Consider the following 22,366-nt stretch of genomic DNA (forward strand, 5'->3'; position numbering starts at 1 on the left):
AAATGATTGCTTAACATTTTTGTTGGAAACTATATATTATTAACATGTATATATTATGTGATATATTAATCTCTTAACATGTTTGATATTGTGTGATAGATGTCTACCTCTATCACAAATCCCATTGACTCACCTAATAATAACGAAGAGTCAAATATATATTGGACTGATTCACAAGTTCCCGAAGAAGAACCGGAAGAAGAATCAGAACCGGAAGAAGAATCAGAACCGAAAGAGGAGGAACCGGAGGAGGAAATAGAACCGGTGGGGGAAATAATAAAATGCTTAAGTAAAAGAAAATCCTCAACCAACCGACCAAGGTTAATTATGGTCAATGGTGTTTCCGCCAAGGAAGCAAAATATTGGGAGGATTACCAATTCTTCGATGAATCGGATTCCGATGAGAATTCCGATGATGTTATAGAAATTACCCCAACTGAATTTAAAAAGGCAAAAGAAAATAATAAGGGAAAGGGCATAAAAATAGAGAAATCTAATTCCAACCCCGATGAACTTTATATGTATCGTCAACCCCTGAAGTCCTTAAGTTGTAACAATGACCCGAGAACCTCTAAACCACCAGGTTTTTCTAAACTAATGTGGAAAACGACGGCTCGTATTAGGGGAACATCATATATCCCTAGAAACTTGGCAAAACGAACCAAAACCAAAGAAGAAGAAACAAGCGAGTCAGAATAAGATAGTTGTATTCGTGTGGTGTAATATATGTAATATAGTGTGCTTATGCTTTATGATATATGTAAAAATTGCTTGTATTAATAAGTATTTTTTTTATGAATCTAACTCTTGTCTATTTTACAGTATAAAAACAAAAAATGGATAGACAACCTAATATTTTAAGAGACCTACCCGGAGACATGATTGATAAAATCTTGTCTAGAGTCGGTCAGAATTCTTTGGCACAACTATTTAAGGCGAGATCAGTTTGTAAGACATTCGAAGAACGTTCCAAGAATGCCTTGGTTTATAAAAGGCTTTCGTTCGAAAGATGGGGGATATCACATTGGGAAATCCATAAGTTACGATGTGTTTACTTTGACACATATATTGCGGGGAACCCAAATGCTATTTTACGCAATGGGTTAAGAAATTATTTTGACTCAATATATCCGAATATTGGACTTCGTGATTTAGAAAAAGCGGCTAACATGCAACATAAAGAAGCATGCTATGCTTACGGGTTAGTAATGTTCGCTTCTCACCAAAGTGAGAAAAAGAACATCGGGCTACAACTATTAAACAAAACGTTCCCACAAGTGACGGAGTCGGTAATTGGGGTAAGAAATGAGGTTTTAAGGTTATTACGAGACTGTTGGTCATTACGTAACCCTCGTCCCTGTGACGATCCGGGAATTTCCGACTAAATTTAAACTTGATCTTTATACGTTTTCCGACACGATAAGCAAAGTCTATAATGTTGAGTCTCGAAAACTTTGAAACTATGTTCATGTGTTCAATTACCCTTTGACTATCCCCGACGATTCACGAACAACTGTTTATAATTAAATGTGTGTGTGTGTATATATATATATATATATATATATATATATATATATATATATATATATATATATATATATATATATATATATATATAAATATTAAATATTCAGTAAATTATATGATTGATGGATATGAGATAATAAAGGGTAATATATTATATGTAACTACAAATTAAAGTAAAAATTTCAATGTTAATATGATTACCATTATTTCAGTATTATTATTAATATTAGTATCATTATTGTTATTATATAAAGTATATATAGATATACATACGAAATTTGATAAATATAAATTGATATACTATTATTATTATTATTAACATTATTATTATCAATGATATTAATACTATTATAAATAAAAATAGTATTAGTATCACTAATAAATTTACTATTACCATTTATATTATTATTATCATTATTAGTAAATAAAATCATTATTATTGTTAGTATTAATAACATCATATTGTTATTCTTCATTCATCATCACTAGTCTTTATTAGTAATATTATTAGTAATATTATTATTAGTATTATTAATATTAATATTAGTAATATTAATATTAATATATTAGTTAATAATTAAAAGCAAGAATTATATATATATATATATATATATATATATATATATATATATATATATATATATATATATATATATATATATAATTGGTAAATATAAATACAGTTTTAACTAAGTACATAAACATTCACTGAATATAGATAATCTATATAAATAAATACAAATATAGATACAAAGATATATAAATTACAGATATAGTTATATTAAAGACATATATATGGTACAGATACATAAATATGTACGCATATATAAATACAGATATTATATATGATTCTGTTTTCAGTCCTTTTCAAGGCTGTAGAGGATTGGTACTCTTTGTCTTCAAAAAGTTTCCTATCATCAACTATAGTACAAATCAGTTACACATCAATTTGTCTTTTATTTTCTTTCCTGACTTTTGAGCCTGCTTGTCGACACCATTGCCATAAATCCAACAAATTATTCTATGCTATGAAGAACTTATTCCATTCCTCATTATCATATTTAAATATCGATCACACCTGCTGCTAAACTGTCTGCCTGGTTCGAGAAAAATAAAACAACCACATCGAACTGTACCTGCTGCTATTCTCTTGAGTCAAAGCAAGAACCAAATAATATAAATAAACACCATCCTACAACCACATCGAACTGCACCTGCTGCTTCTATTCGTTATTGAGATTCGACAATACTGCAGATTGGTTCTTGACTGTTAAGAATACAAAAACAAAATCAAACCACAATCACCATCATATTTAACTGCTGCTAAAACTCAAAGTCTACTACTGTAAGTACTACCGATTTACAGCTACAACTAAATTTGTTTATCATATTCCTGACAAGAGAACTCATTTTCACATTCGTTTTATAATCACAACCACAATTTTACTACCTCTATTGAACACAACTATATATATTATTATTTTCTAATTTATTCGATCAAAACACACAAATAGATTACATCATAATAAATCTGAATGAACTGATTTAAAAACTCTCGATGAACGCTGATAACAAATAAATATATATATATATATATATATATATATATATATATATATATATATATATATATATATATAAATAAATAAAACAAATTACTATTTCGGTTCTCTGCTATTACTCAATAAATGTATCAATCGATGATAAATGATGCAATACCTGTAATTAACCGCTACTGTGGTTAATGAAGTCTTCTTAATTGAACCAACACCAGCTATTGCTTCGATTTTCGGTTTCTGATCTCTGTAATGGATCGATGATGATAATCACCGACAACAATTAGATCGATAACGATGATGAAGACTGATAGAAATATTGAATGATAATGATGATGATGAATTGGTAGCCTGTTATACCTGATGATTATGGTTGATCGATTGGAAGAATCAAAACTCCATAAACGTTCCTGTATTTTAACCCTAGCACTCTCGATATTTTTTTTTTGAACCGACAACAGATACGGAGTACCATTTAACCTATTAACTCGAAGTTGGGTACTGGACTTTTGATTAATGGGTCAGTTGGGCCGATTAATTGCAGTTGGGCTGGGATAATAAGAAACACGGGTTAAAAGTATTTTGGGGCTGTATAAAAACCGAAAGAAGGTGTAGCTTGGATGGTTGGGGGTTAGTGTCGGGGAGCGGGAGGTCTCGGGTTTGAGTCCCGGCAGGGACAATCTTTTTGCTGTTTTCTTAAAGGTAGTCTTTTTATTTGCTTTTATTATTGTTATTATTATTATTATTATTATTATTATTATTATTTTTATTATTATTATTATTATTATTATTATTATTATTATTATTATTATTATTATTATTATTATTATTATTATTATTATTATTATTATTATTATTATTATTATTATTAGTAAATCATTATTATCAAAACTATCACTTTGTTACACATAGCTATTTTGTACCAAAAATATACTTTATACATATATTATAGTTATATTTATAGTTGATATACCTACATATTAAACATAATAACAATATTTATATAAGTGTTTTTACGTAACAAACTAATGATATTTTTTTAATACTAACCATATATATACAGATATGTTAATATAACTAAAAATATAAATATTAAACATTTTGAATATATATACACAAACTAAATAAGCATAATATATAATTCAAAATAATATATATATATATATATATATATATATATATATATATATATATATATATATATATATATATATATATATATATATATATATATATATATATATATATATATATGTGTTCGATTACAATTACGTGTGTTAATATATATACAAATGATATAGGTTCGTGAATCCGAGACCAACCTTGCATTGTTTAGTTGTTCAATGTCGATATATGTATTTTTACTACAAAATACAATACGGTGAGTTCATTTGATTCCCTTTTACTCTTTACATTTTTGGGACTGAGAATACATGCGCTATTTTTACAACTGCTTTATTAAATGCTTTTGAAATAAATTTTGAACTGCGAATACATGCAAATGCTTTATTAACTGTTTTACAATATTTATATGTGCGAGTTTCATTTAATCCCTTTTACTCTTTACATTTTTGGGCTGAGAATACATGCAAATGCTTTATTAACTGTTTTACAATATTTATATGCGTGAGTTTCATTTGCTCCCTTTTTAAATGCTTTTGCAATATATATTTTTGGGACTGAGAATACATGCGCTGCTTTTATAACTGTTTTACGAAATAGACACAAGTACTTAAAACTACATTATATGGCTGGATTATTAAACCGAATATGTCCCTTTTTAGTCTGGTAATCTAAGAATTAGGGAACAGACACCCTAATTGACGCGAATCCTAAAGATAGATCTATCGGGCCCAACAAGCCCCATCCAAAGTACCGGATGCTTTAGTACTTCGAAATTTATATCATGTCCGAAGGAGGATCCCGGAATGATGGGGATATTCTTATATACATATTGTGAATGTCGGTTACCAGGTGTTCAATCCATATGAATGATTTTTGTCTCTATGCATGGGACGTATGTTTATGAGAATTGGAAATATGAAATCTTGTGGTCTATTAAATTTATGAAATGATTATTTATGATAAACTAATGAACTCACCAACCTTTTGGTTGACACTTTAAAGCATGTTTATTCTCAGGTACGAAAGAAATCTTCCGCTGTGCATTTGCTCATCTTAGAGATATTACTTAGAGTCATTCATGACATATTTCAAAAAAACGTTGCATTCGAGTTATTGAGTTCATCAAGATTATTATTTTGTCAGCTATAGTTAGATATATTATGAAATGGTATGCACGTCGTCAACTTTAGATGTAATGAAAGATTGTCTTTTCAAAGATGAATGCAATGTTTGTAAAATGTATCATATAGAGGTCAAGTACCTCGCGATGTAATCAACTGTTGTGAATCGTTTATAATCGATATGGACTTAGTCCGGATGGATTAGGACGGGTCCTTTCAGTTGGTATCAGAGCGATGGTCTTAGCGAACTAGGTCTACAATAGTGTGTCTAACTGATAAGTCGTTAGGATGCATTAGTGAGTCTGGACTTCGACCGTGCCTGCATGTCAAAAGTTTTGCTTATCATTTCGTGTCGAAAATTACCTGCTTATCATTTTTAGAGAATCACTTGCTTATCATTCTTAGTCTAGACACATTTTACTGCATTGACTGCATGAATAGTGTAAAGACAAAATTCATATCTTAGCGTATCTGCTACTTCATATCTTAGCGTACCTGTTACTGTAACTTTGTCTGACATATTCCGTAAATTCCTCCGTAACTTATGGGATTTTAGTATTATATATGCATATGTAAATTATGTATTGCAGGGTACTAATCTACATCCTATAATCTTTTTCTTATCAAAAATTCTTCATCTGATTGTACAAGATGAATCCCTCAACCAGTTCGAGTCCCTCAGATTTCGATAACTATTCCGATAGTTATTCCGACAGCTATTCCGACATGGATATTCACCTAAGCTCCGAAAGCGATGTCACCAGAATGAATCAATCAATCAGCCATCCCCAAATTCATCTGATGCATTCGTAGTCGACTTAATAAATGGAGACGCGAAGAAGGCGATCCCTTTCACCAACCGAATTCACCTCTTGACAATGAACCTGAAGCGTTTACCGGCGAACCTATCCGAAACACCATTTTTCAGCCTCATTTCCAGGATAGCTCGTCACTATTATATTCTATCTAAAATTCTAAACCTTATTCATCTGCTTGTTCCGACCGACAATCATCTTGGAATAATAGGAGAAGTCAACGAACTTCGCGCTCGAGTAATCAATCTGGAGAATATGGTACAAAATGTACCAGCTTCAGCAACATCATCGGCACCAACAGTACCATCAGTAACAGCAACAGTACCATCAACAATCCATGTCTTAACATCTCATTATGTACCTCGAGTATAATCATCGTTCTACGTATCGTTCCACGTCGATTATCTTCGTTCTTCATGACGATTAAGTAATCTCTAAATGTTTTAGAGATTATGTATTCTAGTTCTAATGGTAAACCAAATGAGTTTAATATCACATTGACTCATTAAATCCATAATTATGTCTGAAGAAAATATATATGTATATATGTTTTCATAAAGATTGTAATTAAAAATCCTCTTGTACAAACTGTTAATGATGAAAATATTTTAACGGGTAGGTAATACCCGAGGGATATTCAAATTTCACATTAATAGGTTACATTGTACGTTCTTCGAATCTGTTTCAACAGTCATATACTATCCTACTTACATGCACCGATATACAAATCCGTTCACCACAAAATAACCATATTCATCCAATTATATATTTGGATTTTGACCTATCAGAATCCAACAAGTGGCATAATGAAGAAATAATGGGCACAATAAAAAAAAAATTGATTAGAAACAGATTAATTAACAATATGAAATTCTATTAAGAATTCACGCTAACTGTTCCTAGCTAATTGTTCCTAGCTAACTGATTACATTTTATTTATCGCAATTTAATTATCGCAATTTACATTCTCGCAATTTTATTTATTGTCATTTAATTTCTGTATTTAATTTACGCACTTTAAATATTGGGAGGAATCACTATAGACACTCTATATGCAGTAATGATCGAGTTCTCTATACAGGGTTGGGGTTGATTCTATAATAATATATATACTTTGAGTTGTGATTGAGTCTGAGACATGTACACGGGTCACGATACGTATTAATTTGAATATTATATATATAATTATATATGAATTATTAAAGTGCTAACTGTAGACTATCAACATTGGACAATTAAAATGAATTAAAATATTGATTATAACATATGAAACTAAACAATTCTTCAAGTTTGCCACTTGATTTCATCTTAAACCTCAATTGTATCTTGACGATTACAATCTGCGTTCAAGCCTTTCATAATTCTTCAAAACACCTCAATCGAGAGGATGAATCAACCGCACTTCATCTACAGAAGAAAAGATTGATGCAAATCGTTATGCACCTGAAAACTCTCGAAAATTGAGTAAACGTTTAACGCGTAGCTGTGCTAATTCTTTTAGCGTTATTATTATCGAAAATAACTTTGCAATCTCTTTCCAAAATAGCCAATTTTGTCACAGCTCCAACAAGTCAACTTCGAATTTTCGTTCGAATCAACCTTATTATAACATTGATATATATATATATACGTGCTCTTTTATTGTTACCGGGGAACCTTTCATATTTTACCATATTATCAGCAGACGTACCAGCAACCTCGTTGCTTCTTGGTTAAATCTCTCTGATAAATCATTATATTTATTCATTGAAACCCTATCATATATTCATCCGCATCTTATAACGAGAACTGCCATAACAATTACCGGGAATCAGTAATCAGTACTTTGAAAACTCACAGCATATCTACAACAACAGTTATATGTATACATATAACACTTATATCTTAGAATCATGATCTTCCATTATGGAATTTTAAAAAGCACCCAGTCTGCGAATCAATACTCTGAATGATGAAAAAGCTGAATGAAGCAGCAGAAACCATAGACAACCGTAAACGACCTTAATCATCGAAAGTTTGATGATAAAGAATAGTATGTTGGAAAAGCTCAAAAAAGTTGGAACTGGAAAACGGATTGAGCTAACCATGAAGGAGACCAAGGACAAATACAAGGACCATACCATATATTCAAAGAACCCAAGTAATTCTGAATCCGATGAAACCTTCAACGAATATCTTACTCCATATCCATGTTAAAATCTTGCGGAAAATCTTTCTTCATCAACCATCGAACTTAGAAATTCCAAAATATCATCATCAATATCTTCGATATTTCTGAGGATATTTTCATTAATATTCTCGTCCGAAATTATATACCTCTTCGTGCTTCCTGTGTATCATTATATTGGAAACACTCAATAGAAAATTTAGTACCAAAAAGCAGATTATGCTAAACTATGATGGAAACCATGGACAAATCACAAAGAATAAGTTTGACTTCAAAGAATCCAAAAAGATTCAATGCCTGCTGAAGTCTTTAGCGAATATCTTGCACTTTACTCTAAATCCTTGGGGACAATAGTTCCCATCATCCTCTAATCTTGGGTATTCCGAGATATTATAGTATCTTTTATTATAAATATCTTTGATATTTCTGAATATATTTTCATAACAAATCTTATCGGAAATCATTAATCTCTTCGTGCTATCAGTACTACATCATATAGAAACTGTTAGTTTCTATATTCTATAAACTTTCGAACTTAAAATATGAATGTTATTGAAGTAATGTTGGGAACTGATGCATGAGTTAGTATAATATAATGACACTTGATCAACGTGATTATATTACAGTAAGTCATGCTGAGTTTCTAATGGGACGTGATGATTCACAGATCCTAGCATCATCACATGCCATGCTACATAACTCTTTCATCATGCTTAACTTCTGAACATATCAAGAAAGTCTTTTCTTGATAGTTCTATTCTCAGTAATTCTGGTAATTTGATAAATCAAGTCGTGCTAATACATTAGTTCTTAATTAGAACACGATGTTATTCGAAATTCCATACTTACGAATTCTGGACCATTACTCGCTTTAATAGAGGTCGGGAGAATAATAAAAAGGCAAAGAGCTCCAAAATATAAGAGAAAATATAAAGTCCAACAACAACACCGAAATTACAAACCGTGGATATCAGTGCGTATAGCAATATAAAGACACGGGAGGATTATAAATACAATAATCCCTAAAGCATGGTAGAAATAAATGGATTCCTCTGGTGGAAGTTGGAAAAGGAGAATGATGGTTGTGATAGTAAGGATAAGGACAAGGATCAGGACTGGGTTAAGCATTCTTTACAATCTTTTGAATTTGGGAATTGAGTATAGGAATGGTAAAAGTAACGGAACGGAAGAAGTTATTTTATAATGAAATATCTGATAAAGAAATCCAGGCAAATCTCCGCATTAAATTAGAGAGATCCTAAATTCCTGATTTGCCGAAGGATCAAATCTTTTAGATTTCAAAGATTTTCTTTAAATCCCTTGAATTCCGGAATTCAAACCTGATTACGTCAAAAGTTAAAAACAAATCTTTGCTTCTCATTTCATCCTTTTGTGAATAGCTTCATTCGTACTCTTCGAATACTCGAAATATTTTTATCCATATTACTCAATGATGATAAAACTGAATTTATCAACTCATATTCGTCATGAAAACATTTTTATTGTTAACCATGACCACCACACTCAAATTTCGGGACGAAATTTCTTTAACGGGTAGGTACTGTGACGATCCGGGAATTTCCGACTAAATTTAAACTTGATCTTTATACGTTTTCCGACACGATAAACAAAGTCTATAATGTTGAGTCTCGAAAACTTTGAAACTATGTTCATGTGTTCAATTACCCTTTGACTATCCCCGACGATTTACGAACAACTATTTATAATTAAATGTGTGTGTGTGTGTGTGTATATATATATATATATAAATATTAAATATTCAGTAAATTATATGATTGATGGATATGAGATAATAAAGGGTAATATATTATATGTAACTACAAATTAAAGTAAAAATTTCAATGTTAATATGATTACCATTATTTCAGTATTATTATTAATATTAGTATCATTATTGTTATTATATAAAGTATATATAGATATACATACGAAATTTGATAAATATAAATTGATATACTATTATTATTATTATTAACATTATTATTATCAATGATATTAATACTATTATAACTAAAAATAGTATTAGTATCACTAATAAATTTACTATTACCATTTATATTATTATTATCATTATTAGTAAATAAAATCATTATTATTGTTAGTATTAATAACATCATATTGTTATTCTTCATTCATCATCACTAGTCTTTATTAGTAATATTATTAGTAATATTATTATTAGTATTATTAATATTATTAATATTAATATTAATATATTAGTTAATAATTAAAAGCAAGAATTATATATATATATATATATATATATATATATATATATATATATATATATATATATATATATATAATTGGTAAATATAAATACAGTTTTAACTAAGTACATAAACATTCACTGAATATAGATAATCTATATAAATAAATACAAATATAGATACAAAGATATACAAATTACAGATATAGTTATATTAATGACATATATATGGTACAGATACATAAATATGTACGCATATATAAATACAGATATTATATATGATTCTGTTTTCAGTCCTTTTCAAGGCTGTAGAGGATTGGTACTCTTTGTCTTCAAAAAGTTTCCTATCATCAACTATAGTACAAATCAGTTACACATCAATTTGTCTTTTATTTTCTTTCCTGACTTTTGAGCCTGCTTGTCGACACCATTGCCATAAATCCAACAAATTATTCTATGCTATGAAGAAATTATTCCATTCCTCATTATCATATTTAAATATCGATCACACCTGCTGCTAAACTGTCTGCCTGGTTCGAGAAAAATAAAACAACCACATCGAACTGTACCTGCTGCTATTCTCTTGAGTCAAAGCAAGAACCAAATAATATAAATAAACACCATCCTACAACCACATCGAACTGCACATGCTGCTTCTATTCGTTATTGAGATTCGACAACACTGCAGATTGGTTCTTGACTGTTAAGAATACAAAAACAAAATCAAACCACAATCACCATCATATTTAACTGCTGCTAAAACTCAAAGTCTACTACTGTAAGTACTACCGATTTACAGCTACAACTAAATTTGTTTATCATATTCCTGACAAGAGAACTCATTTTCACATTCGTTTTATAATCACAACCACAATTTTACTACCTCTATTGAACACAACTATATATATTATTATTTTCTAATTTATTCGATCAAAACACACAAATAGATTACATCATAATAAATCTGAATGAACTGATTTAAAAACTCTTGATGAACGCTGATAACAAATAAATATATATATATATATATATATATATATATATATATATATATATATATATATATATATATATATATATATATATATATATATATATATATATATATATATAAATAAATAAAACAAATTACTATTTCGGTTCTCTGCTATTACTCAATAAATGTATCAATCGATGATAAATGATGCAATACCTGTAATTAACCGCTACTGTAGTTAATGAAGTCTTCTTAATTGAACCAACACCAGCTATTGCTTCGATTTTTGGTTTCTGATCTCTGTAATGGATCGATGATGATAATCACCGACAACAATTAGATCGATAACGATGATGAAGACTGATAGAGATATTGAATGATAATGATGATGATGAATTGGTAGCCTGTTATACCTGATGATTATGGTTGATCGATTGGAAGAATCAAAACTCCATAAACGTTCCTGTATTTTAACCCTAGCACTCTCGATATTTTTTTTTGAACCGACAACAGATACGGAGTACCATTTAACCTATTAACTCGAAGTTGGGTACTGGACTTTTGATTAATGGGTCAGTTGGGCCGATTAATTGCAGTTGGGCCGGGATAATAAGAAACACGGGTTAAAAGTATTTTGGGGCTGTATAAAAACCGAAAGAAGGTGTAGCTTGGATGGTTGGGGGTTAGTGTCGGGGAGCGGGAGGTCTCGGGTTTGAGTCCCGGCAGGGACAATCTTTTTGCTATTTTCTTAAAGGTAGTCTTTTTATTTGCTTTTATTATTGTTGTTGTTATTATTATTATTATTATTATTATTATTATTATTATTATTATTATTATTATTATTATTATTATTATTATTATTATTATTATTATTATTATTATTATTATTATTAGTAGTAGTAAATCATTATTATCAAAAATATCACTTTGTTACACATAGCTATTTTGTACCAAAAATATACTTTATACATATATTATAGTTATATTAATAGTTGATATACCTACATATTAAACATAATAACAATATTTATATAAGTGTTTTTACGTAACAAACTAATGATATTTTTTTAATACTAACCATATATATACAGATATGTTAATATAACTAAAAATATAAATATTAAACATTTTGAATATATATACACAAACTAAATAAGCATAATATATAATTCAAAATAATATATATATATATATATATATATATATATATATATATATATATATATATATATATATATATATGTTCGATTACAATTACGTGTGTTAATATATATACAAATGATATAGGTTCGTGAATCCGAGACCAACCTTGCATTGTTTAGTTGTTCAATGTCGATATATGTATTTTTACTACAAAATACAATACGGTGAGTTCATTTGATTCCCTTTTACTCTTTACATTTTTGGGACTGAGAATACATGCGCTATTTTTACAACTGCTTTATTAAATGCTTTTGAAATAAATTTTGAACTGCGAATACATGCAAATGCTTTATTAACTGTTTTACAATATTTATATGTGTGAGTTTCATTTAATCCCTTTTACTCTTTACATTTTTGGACTGAGAATACATGCAAATGCTTTATTAACTGTTTTACAATATTTATATGCGTGAGTTTCATTTGCTCCCTTTTTAAATGCTTTTGCAATATATATTTTTGGGACTGAGAATACATGCGCTGCTTTTATAACTGTTTTACGAAATAGACACAAGTACTTAAAACTACATTATATGGCTGGATTATTAAACCGAATATGCCCCTTTTTAGTCTGGTAATCTAAGAATTAGGGAACAGACACCCTAATTGACGCGAATCCTAAAGATAGATCTATCGAGCCCAACAAGCCCCATCCAAAGTACCGGATGCTTTAGTACTTCGAAATTTATATCATGTCCGAAGGAGGATCCCGGAATGATGGGGATATTCTTATATACATATTGTGAATGTCGGTTACCAGGTGTTCAATCCATATGAATGATTTTTGTCTCTATGCATGGGACATATGTTTATGAGAATTGGAAATATGAAATCTTGTGGTCTATTAAATTTATGAAATGATTATTTATGATAAACTAATGAACTCACCAACCTTTTGGTTGACACTTTAAAGAATGTTTATTCTCAGGTACGAAAGAAATCTTCCGCTGTGCATTTGCTCATCTTAGAGATATTACTTAGAGTCATTCATGACATATTTCAAAAAAACGTTGCATTCGAGTTATTGAGTTCATCAAGATTATTATTTTGTCAGCTATAGTTAGATATATTATGAAATGGTATGCACGTCGTCAACTTTAGATGTAATGAAAGATTGTCTTTTCAAAGACGAATGCAATGTTTGTAAAATGTATCATATAGAGGTCAAGTACCTCGCGATGTAATCAACTGTTGTGAATCGTTTATAATCGATATGGACTTAGTCCGGATGGATTAGGACGGGTCCTTTCAGTCCCTTTGACGATGTTACAACACGCTGTCTTATCAACGGCCATAACGGTTATGCTCCACAAGACCAAGGATGGGAAGTAGTCCTAGTAAAACCAGAATGCACGACTTGTTTCTGGACGTATGAATTACGTGTCTTTATTGCCTTTGCTGAACGACTTGTGTACTAGCTAGAATTATCTTCACAACTATCTTGTATCAAAGTTATTGTGTGCTATATTTCATGCTTTATGTAAAATAAGCGGTATTGTAAGTTTGTAAAATATTGTATTAAAGTTTGAACGCGAAATATTATTATAATCAGTTTTTCATATAGAATTGTAGTAGTTGAATTGTATATTAGCTACTAAGTATGAACTTAACGGGTAGGTACTACCCGAATTTAAACTTATAAAACGCTAATATGAAGAAAAAGCTTTTATAAATGAGTTCATATTATGCTACGAAATACTATTAAGTACTCTTAATATTTTGTATGATTAACTTGTTCCATTTGACTATTTTGAAAGAAATGGCACCGACTACTCGACACACCGTGAATATGGATGAAGAGGAATTCTGTACTTTTCTAGCTTCAAACATAGCCGCAGTACAGGCTGCACTACATACCAATAATAACCTTGGATCTAGCAGTACAGGAAATCGTGTAGGATGCACCTACAAAGAATTCACTGCCTGCAAACCTTTGGAATTTGATGGAACCGAAGGACCGATCAGATTGAAACGGTGGACCGAGAAGGTCGAATCGGTGTTTACCATAAGTAAGTGTACTGAAGAGGACAAAGTGAAGTACACTACGCATACCGTCACAGGTTCTGCATTAACATGGTGGAATACCTACCTAGAGCAAGTGGGACAAGATGATGCGTACGCACTACCGTGGTCAGCATTCAAGCACTTGATGAACGAGAAGTACCGTCCCAGAACCGAGGTCAATAAGCTCAAGACAGAACTTAGAGGGTTACGAACCCAAGGATTTGTTATTACCACGTACGAAAGAAGATTCACAGAATTGTGCCTATTGTGTCCGGGAGCGTTCGAAGATGAGGAAGAGAAGATCGACGCGTTTGTGAAAGGATTACCGGAAAGAATCCAAGAAGATATAAGTTCACACGAGCCCGCCTCCATACAACAGGCATGTAGAATGTCTCACAAACTAGTGAACCAGATTGAGGAAAGAATTAAAGAATAGACGGCTGAAGAGGCCAATGTGAAGCAAGTCAAAAGAAAGTGGGAGGAAAACGGTGATAAGAATCACCAATACAACAACAACAGCAATTACAATAATAATCGCAACAATTATCCCAACAATCGCAACATCAATCGCAACTACAACAAACGGCCCAACAACAACAACAACAACAACAACAACAACAACAACTACAACAATCATCCCAACAACAATAACAACCGCAACAACAACAACAACAATCAGAAGCAGCTATGCCAAAGGTGTGAAAAGTATCACTCGGGGTTCTGCACCAAATTTTGCAACAAGTGTAAAAGAAATGGTCATAGCGCGGTGAAGTGTGAGGTCTACGGACCAGGGGTTAACAGAACAAATGGTGTCGGAACGAGTAATGGTGGAGCAAGTAGTGTCGGAGCAAGTTATGCCAATGTAGTTTGTTATAAATGTGGAAAACCGGGCCACATTATTAGAAATTTCCCGAACCAGGAGAACACGAATGGACAAGGCCGCGGAAGAGTTTTCAATATTAATGCGGCAGAGGCACAGGAAGACCCGGAGCTTGTTACGGGTACGTTTCTTATTGACAATAAATCTGCTTACGTTTTATTTGATTCGGGTGTGGATAGAAGCTATATGAGTAGAGATTTTTGTGCTAAATTAAGTTGTCCATTGACGCCATTGGATAGTAAATTTTTACTCGAATTAGCAAACGGTAAATTAATTTCAGCAGATAATATATGCCAGAATCGAGAAAGTAAATTGGGTAGCGAAATATTTAAGATTGATTTGATACCAGTAGAGTTAGGGAGTTTTGATGTAATAGTTGGCATGGACTGGCTGAAGAAGGTGAAAGCAGAGATCGTATGTTATAAAAATGCAATTCGCATTGTACGAGAAGAAGGAGAACCCTTAATGGTGTACGGAGAAAAGGGCAACATGAAGCTACATCTTATTAGTAATTTGAAGGCACAAAAACTAATAAGAAAAGGTTGCTATGCTGTTCTAGCACACGTCGAGAAAGTACAAACTGAAGAAAAGAGCATCAATGATGTTCCCGTCGCAAAAGAATTTTCCGATGTATTTCCGAAAGAATTACCGGGACTACCTCCACATCGATCTGTTGAATTTCAAATAGATCTTGTACCAGGAGCTGCACCAATAGCTCGTGCTCCTTATAGATGAAATGTCCCGTTCTTATTGATTAAAAACGTTCCATATTAATTGATATCGTTGCGAGGTTTTGACCTCTATATGAGACGTTTTTCAAAGACTGCATTCATTTTTAAAACAAACCATAACCTTTATTTCATCAATAAAGGTTTAAAAAGCTTTACGTAGATTATCAAATAATGATAATCTAAAATATCCTGTTTACACACGACCATTACATAATGGTTTACAATACAAATATGTTACAACAAAATAAGTTTCTTGAATGCAGTTTTTACACAATATCATACAAGCATGGACTCCAAATCTCGTCCTTATTTAAGTATGCGACAGCGGAAGCTCTTAATAATCACCTGAGAATAAACATGCTTAAAACGTCAACAAAAATGTTGGTGAGTTATAGGTTTAACCTATATATATCAAATCATAATAATAGACCACAAGATTTCATATTTCAATACACATCCCATACATAGAGATAAAAATCATTCATATGGTGAACACCTGGTAACCGACATTAACAAGATGCATATATATAAGAATATCCCCATCATTCCGGGACACCCTTCGGATATGATATAAATTTCGAAGTACTAAAGCATCCGGTACATTGGATGGGGTTTGTTAGGCCCAATAGATCTATCTTTAGGATTCGCGTCAATTAGGGTGTCTGTTCCCTAATTCTTAGATTACCAGACTTAATAAAAAGGGGCATATTCGATTTCAATAATTCAACCATAGAATGTAGTTTCACGTACTTGTGTCTATTTTGTAAATCATTTATAAAACCTGCATGTATTCTCATCCCAAAAATATTAGATTTTAAAAGTGGGACTATAACTCACTTTCACAGATTTTTTTACTTCGTCGGGAAGTAAGACTTGGCCACTGTTGATTCATGAACCTATAACAATATATACATATATATTAAAGTATGTTCAAAATATATTTACAACACTTTTAATATATTTTGATGTTTTAAGTTTATTAAGTCAGCTGTCCTCGTTAGTAACCTACAACTAGTTGTCCACAGTTAGATGTACAGAAATAAATCGATAAATATTATCTTGAATCAATCCACGACCCAGTGTATACGTATCTCAGTATTGATCACAACTCAAACTATACATATTTTGGAATCAACCTCAACCCTGTATAGCTAACTCCAACATTCACATATAGAGTGTCTATGGTTATTCCGAAATATATATAGATGTGTGGACATGATAGGTCGAAACATTGTATACGTGTCTATGGTATCTCAAGATTACATAATATACAATACAAGTTGATTAAGTTATGGTTGGAATAGATTTGTTACCAATTTTCACGTAGCTAAAATGAGAAAAATTATCCAATCTTGTTTTACCCATAACTTCTTCATTTTAAATCCGTTTTGAGTAAATCAAATTGCTATGGTTTCATATTGAACTCTATTTTATGAATCTAAACAGAAAAGTATAGGTTTATAGTCGGAAAAATAAGTTACAAGTTATTTTTGTAAAGGTAGTCATTTCAGTCGAAAGAACGACGTCTAGATGACCATTTTAGAAAACATACTTCCACTTTGAGTTTAACCATAATTTTTGGATATAGTTTCATGTTCATAATAAAAATCATTTTCTCAGAATAACAACTTTTAAATCAAAGTTTATGATAGTTTTTAATTAACTAACCCAAAACAGCCCGCGGTGTTACTACGACGGCGTAAATCCGGTTTTACGGTGTTTTTCGTGTTTCCAGGTTTTAAATCATTAAGTTAGCATATCATATAGATATAGAACATGTGTTTAGTTAATTTTAAAAGTCAAGTTAGAAGGATTAACTTTTGTTTGCGAACAAGTTTAGAATTAACTAAACTATGTTCTAGTGATTACGAGTTTAAACCTTCTAATAAGATAGTTTTATATATATGAATCGAATTATGTTATGAACATCATTACTACCTCAAGTTTAGTAGGTAAACCTACTGGAAGTGACAAGAAATGATCTAGCTTCAAAGGATCTTGGATGGCTTGAAAGTTCTTGAAGTAGGATCATGACACAAAAACAAGTTCAAGTAAGATTTTTACTCGAATTAAGATAGTTTATAGTTAGAGAAATTGAATCAAAGTTTGAATATGAATATTACCTTGAATAAGAAAGATAACCTACTGTATATAACAAAGGTTTCTTGATCTTAGATGATTACTTGGAATGGATTAGAAAGCTTGGAAGTAAATTAGTAAACTTGAAGGGATTTTTGAAGTGTTCTTGAAGTGTTCTTCCTATGATGATTATAGCTTGATTCTTGAAGTGATTTTTGATGAAGATGATGATTAACTACTGGAAAAATACGTTCATAATAGTGTGTGTGTGTTGAGAGAGAATTAGAAAGAGAATTGGAAGTGAAATGGAGTGAATGATGAGTGGTAATTGGTGAGTGGTGAGTGGGGTTAAAAGGAGTTTTAGTTAGTTGACTAGCTCATGGTAGAAGTTAAAATTGATTAGTCATACATGACATTATCAAGAGTGGAATCCCATGCTAGTTCCTATTGGTATATACCCATAGTAAGTACGTTTTGAAGCTGTGTATAATACGGGTAAGAATACGACTAGAATTCTTGATGAAAGAAAAGAATGGGAAAGTAACTGTAACCATTTTTGTTAAGTATGAGTGTTTTGATATATGTCTTGAAGTCTTCCAAAAGTATTTTAATACATCTAAATACACTACATGTATATACATTTTAACTGAGTCGTTAAGTCATCGTTAGTCGTTACATGTAAGTGTTGTTTTGAAACCTTTAAGTTAACGATCTCAATTAATGTTGTTAACCCATTGTTTATTATATCTAATGAGATGTTAAATTATTATATTATCATGATATTATGATATATTAATATATCTTAATATGATATATATACATTTAAATGTCGTTACAACGATAATCGTTACATATATGTCTCGTTTCGAAATCCTTAAGTTAGTAGTCTTGTTTATATGTATATAACTCATTGTTAATATACTTATGGAGATACTTACTTATCATAATCTCATGTTAACCATATATATATCCATATATATATCGTCATGTCGTTTTTACAAGTTTTAACGTTCGTGAATCGCCGGTCAACTTGGGTGGTCAATTGTCTATATGAAACATATTTCAATTAATCAAGCCTTAACAAGTTTGATTGCTTAACATGTTGGAAACATTTAATCATGTAAATATCAATCTCAATTAATATATATAAACATGGAAAAGTTCGGGTCACTACAGTACCTACCCGTTAAATAAATTTCGTCCCGAAATTTTAAGCTGTTGAAGGTGTTGACGAATCTTCTGGAAATAGATGCGGGTATTTCTTCTTCATCTGATCTTCACGCTCCCAGGTGAACTCGGGTCCTCTACGAGCATTCCATCGAACCTTAACAATTGGTATCTTGTTTTTCTTAAGTCTTTTAACCTCACGATCCATTATTTCGACGGGTTCTTCGATGAATTGGAGTTTTTCGTTGATTTGGATTTCATCTAACGGAATAGTGAGATCTTCTTTAGCAAAACATTTCTTCAAATTCGAGACGTGGAAAGTGTTATGTATAGCCGTGAGTTGTTGAGGTAACTCAAGTCGGTAAGCTACTGGTCCGACACGATCAATAATCTTGAATGCTCCAATATACCTTGGATTTAATTTCCCTCGTTTACCAAATCGAACAACGCCTTTATAAGGTGCAACTTTAAGCATGACCATCTCTCCAATTTCAAATTCTATATCTTTTCTTTTAATGTCAGCGTAGCTCTTTTGTCGACTTTGGGCGGTTTTCAACCGTTGTTGAATTTGGATGATCTTCTCGGTAGTTTCTTGTATAATCTCCGGACCCTTAATCTGTCTATCCCCCACTTCACTTCAACAAATCAGAGACCTGCACTTTCTACCATAAAGTGCTTCAAACGGCGCCATCTCAATGCTTGAATGGTAGCTGTTGTTGTAGGAAAATTCTGCTAACGGTAGATGTCGATCCCAACTGTTTCCGAAATCAATAACACATGCTCGTAGCATGTCTTCAAGCATTTGTATCGTCCTTTTGCTCTGCCCATCAGTTTGTGGATGATAGGCAGTACTCATGTCTAGACGAGTTCCTAATGCTTGCTGTAATGTCTGCCAGAATCTTGAAATAAATCTTCCATCCCTATCAGAGATAATAGAGATTGGTATTCCATGTCTGGAGACGACTTCCTTCAAATACAGTCGTGCTAACTTCTCCATCTTGTCATCTTCTCTTATTGGTAGGAAGTGTGCTGATTTGGTGAGACGATCAACTATTACCCAAATAGTATCAAAACCACTTGCAGTCCTTGGCAATTTAGTGATGAAATCCATGGTAATGTTTTCCCATTTCCATTCCGAGATTTCGGGTTGTTGAAGTAGACCTGATGGTTTCTGATGCTCAGCTTTGACCTTAGAACACGTCAAACATTCTCCTACGTATTTAGCAACATCGGCTTTCATACCCGGCCACCAAAAATGTTTCTTGAGATCCTTGTACATCTTCCTCGTTCCAGGATGTATTGAGTATCTGGTTTTATGAGCTTCTCTAAGTACCATTTCTCTCATATCTCCAAATTTTGGTACCCAAATCCTTTCAGCCCTATACCGGGTTCCGTCTTCCCGAATATTAAGATGTTTCTCCGATCCTTTGGGTATTTCATCCTTTAAATTTCCCTCTTTTAAAACTCCTTGTTGCGCCTCCTTTATTTGAGTAGTAAGGTTATTATGAATCATTATATTCATAGATTTTACTCGAATGGGTTCTCTGTCCTTCCTACTCAAGGCATCGGCTACCACATTTGCCTTCCCCGGGTGGTAACAAATCTCAAAGTCGTAATCATTCAACAATTCAATCCACCTACGCTGCCTCATATTCAGTTGTTTCTGATTAAATATGTGTTGAAGACTTTTGTGGTCGGTATATATAATACTTTTGACCCCAAATAAGTAGTGCCTCCAAGTCTTTAATGCAAAAACAACCGCGCCTAATTCCAAATCATGCGTCGTATAATTTTGCTCGTGAATCTTCAATTGTCTAGACGCATAAGCAATCACCTTCGTTCGTTGCATTAATACACAACCGAGACCTTGCTTTGATGCGTCACAATAAATCATAAAATCATCATTCCCTTCAGGCAATGACAATATAGGTGCCGTAGTTAGCTTTTTCTTCAATAACTGAAACGCTTTCTCTTGTTCATCCTTCCATTCAAATTTCTTCCCTTTATGCGTTAATGCAGTCAAGGGTTTTGCTATTCTGGAAAAGTCTTGGATGAACCTTCTGTAGTATCCAGCTAGTCCTAAAAACTGGCGTATGTGTTTCGGAGTTTTCGGGGTTTCCCACTTTTCAACAGTTTCTATCTTTGCCGGATCCACCTTAATACCTTCTTTGTTCACTATGTGACCGAGGAATTGAACTTCTTCCAACCAAAATGCACACTTTGAAAACTTAGCGTACAATTCTTCCTTCCTCAATACTTCTAACACCTTTCTCAAATGTTCACCGTGTTCTTGGTCATTCTTTGAGTAAATAAGTATGTCATCAATGAAAACAATGACAAACTTGTCAAGGTATGGTCCACACACTCGGTTCATAAGGTCCATGAACACAGCTGGTGCATTAGTTAAACCAAACGGCATGACCATAAACTCGTAATGACCGTAACGTGTTCTGAAAGCAGTCTTTGGAATATCATCTTCTTTCACCCGCATTTGATGATACCCGGAACGTAAGTCAATCTTTGAATAAACAGACGAGCCTTGTAGTTGATCAAATAAGTCGTCGATTCTCGGTAGTGGGTAGCGGTTCTTGATGGTAAGTTTGTTCAACTCTCGGTAGTCGATACACAACCTGAATGTACCATCTTTCTTCTTGACAAACAAAACAGGAGCTCCCCACGGTGATGTGCTTGGTCGAATGAAACCACGCTCTAAAAGTTCTTGTAATTGGCTTTGCAGTTCTTTCATCTCGCTGGGTGCGAGTCTGTAAGGAGCACGAGCTATTGGTGC

Source organism: Rutidosis leptorrhynchoides, chromosome 8 (assembly GCF_046630445.1).
Source record: "Rutidosis leptorrhynchoides isolate AG116_Rl617_1_P2 chromosome 8, CSIRO_AGI_Rlap_v1, whole genome shotgun sequence".
Taxonomy (NCBI): domain Eukaryota; kingdom Viridiplantae; phylum Streptophyta; class Magnoliopsida; order Asterales; family Asteraceae; genus Rutidosis; species Rutidosis leptorrhynchoides.